This window comes from Brienomyrus brachyistius, chromosome 7 (genome assembly GCF_023856365.1).
Source record: "Brienomyrus brachyistius isolate T26 chromosome 7, BBRACH_0.4, whole genome shotgun sequence".
Lineage (NCBI taxonomy): Eukaryota > Metazoa > Chordata > Actinopteri > Osteoglossiformes > Mormyridae > Brienomyrus > Brienomyrus brachyistius.
This window is the reverse complement of record NC_064539.1, coordinates 18380529-18383131: the sequence shown is the minus strand read 5'-3', so window position 1 is coordinate 18383131 and position 2603 is coordinate 18380529. Positions and strand designations below refer to the sequence as shown.

The 2603-nt window shown below is 41.1% G+C and overlaps 1 non-coding gene across 1 annotated transcript; it reads right to left on the bottom strand.

The window, feature by feature from the left end:
- Positions 1–973: 973 nt before the first annotated feature.
- Positions 974–1090, bottom strand: LOC125746936 (U6atac minor spliceosomal RNA). Its single transcript, XR_007399112.1, has one exon. It is a non-coding gene; the product is annotated as a U6atac minor spliceosomal RNA (small nuclear RNA).
- Between the last annotated feature and the right edge of the window lie 1513 nt (positions 1091–2603).

The following is a 2603-nucleotide window of genomic DNA, read 5'->3' as shown; positions in this document are numbered from 1 at the left end:
TGACACGGAGAAGCGGTGCTTGTGTTGTGGTTATAAATGTGGAGCAGAATCAAAGGTTAAACCTTCAGAGGAACACTGTTATTAAACCTTGAGAAAGTTACTTTGTAAATATCCAGAAGGTCACATTAATGGTGCGAAGCAGGAGACACTTACGAAAGTTGTCCGAAATAAGTGCATCTGCTAAGCAAGTAAATAATGCAACTAAAGTCAAGGCTGTGACCTGCACCAAATAATTCTCCTCACCATTTAAATGCATTATATGAATTTAATACAAAATTCTGTACATACCAGGTTAGGAGTGTTCAGAATGGCTTACTTCCTTATTATTCTTATTTTGTTTTTCTTTTTAAATGTGTGTGTGTCAGCCAGTGAGGCAGTAATACTTTCTGAACCGAAATATGTTTCCAGCAGTCGACACAGGTAAAATGGCCACACTTTGTATTATGGAAAGACCAATGCATCATATAATTCTACTGGCACTTTGTATTAACCCGCTGGCCCAGTCTTATACAATCACCTCACCCAGGGCTACCAAAGAGTAAGCCATCCGTTTTGATTGAGGTGCTGACCCCAAAGGGAAGATTTTGAGAACTTGATGGTTCTTTCTTAGAATGAAGCCAAAAAGGGGGGGAAGGGGGAGGGGGGGGGGGGGTTAGGGTTTGTTTTATGCAGTAGAAACAAATCTCAGAAACAGTGATTTTACAGCTGGGAGGGAAAGAGAAAGCATTCGCACTGCACTGTATTTGCCTTTTCAGCTCAGTCGTACTCACAATTACATTTCTTTATTTAGTATATATATATTTATCCAAAGTGACGTAAATTGAAAAAGGAGGGTCAGCCAGACACCAGAACAATCGGGGTCAAGGGCCTCGCTCAAGCGCCAAATGGTCACATTGCTGTGACCAGATGATTGGAACTGACAACCTTCTGATCAAAAGCTCAGCATCTTAACCACTGAGCTGCATACATTCCCCAAAATCTCAGGTAGAGACGGCCGGTGGCTATGTCTTAACCATACGTGTGCTGAAGGTCACTAGGACTTCCACTCTTATCAAGAGGAGCACTAACCTTCTCCCCTTTCATACGGCACTTGTGACAGAATGTGCAATTTTCTTTAAAATAAAACATTTAGGAATCTGTTTGGAAGGCATCAGCTCTAAACAATAGACTGAGTCTCGTGGGTTTCTGAGAACAAGGATTTATCATGCTGGTATGACATATGGCTCTGCAGCAAATCTGATTAATATGGGAGGGCCAGGACAGACTGCACGGGGAAAAAGCAGCCGTTTCCATGTTACTCTCAGCCAGGTCTTTCTAAAATGCAGCTAAAAACAGACAAATAGACCTCAGGGATTCAGATGGACCGTCTGTGATAAGGACAGCAAAGAACAGGGAGATGAAACACGTAACTGCTAAGAAATTCAATTCACAATTATTTATTTCTATAGTAGTCCACATTAAAATATAAAATACATCCTCTTGAGCACAATTTTCAGCATACAGTAATAAATGGATTGCTAGAAACCGGAAACAGTAGAGGACTGTTACATTTTAATATGGAACTCTTTCTGTGCTGAAAGCTTGGTGAATGCTTTCAGTATTTCATTGTTGTAGGGTGGCATGTCTCATCAAAATCTATTCTAAATGATTCAGTCTATCATGACAAAACGGGACGAAGGTCTCGAAGGCAGGTGTTCAGGAAAACAAGAGGGGCTTTATTGGACAAAACGGGAACAAAAAAACAAACTAGACCACAAGGGGTCAATACTGGGACAGACTGGAAACAAGGAAGGACACAGACATTGGGACAGGTCAACATCAATGACAGGACTGGGGAACACAGAAATGGGAAGCACTTATATACAAGACTGACGAAGGCGCTAATGAGAAGCAGCTGGGAGTGGTTATCACGAGGGTTAGGAACAGGACAAACGAGTAACAGGCATGGCTTCTTAGGGTCACACTAAGGAGTAGACAGGAGGGTGAGGTGGGTATGATGGGCAGGATGTGACATAGTTCACTTTTATGCCACTTAGTTAAGGTTGTATAGTGCCTGTACCATCCAGAAGATTATTCATTTTCATTTAATTTCTTCAATGTTGTGTAGCCCAAGAAACACATACAGTTCAATAGATTTAAACAACAAGTACTCATTGTAAGAAATTATTCTATGAAGCAATACTTTAGATTGACTAAAACAACCGAATCTTGGCATGGACTAGTGTTCCCAGTCTGTTCATCTCCAGGATTATAGACTCTGTTTCTGTGTCTGTTTTCTTGAGGATTACAATCTCTCTCATCAGTACAAACTGTTTAACAAGCACTCGTAAAGTGGAATGTTATAATTCCAGAAGGGTGAAAATATGACTTTTACTGTGTTGATAAAACCACATCAATCTACTAACCATTTATCTGTTACAGCAAGGGTGGGCAATCTCACCTAGAATGGGCCGGTGTGTATGTGGCTTTTCACTGCAACTCCCTGATTAGATTACTAATTAGAGGACTGATTGGCTGAAGAGTCCTCACACCTGGGTTTCAACAGCTGACCTAAAGGTTACCCCAAAAACCTGCACACACACTGGCCCTTCATGGATAAGAGT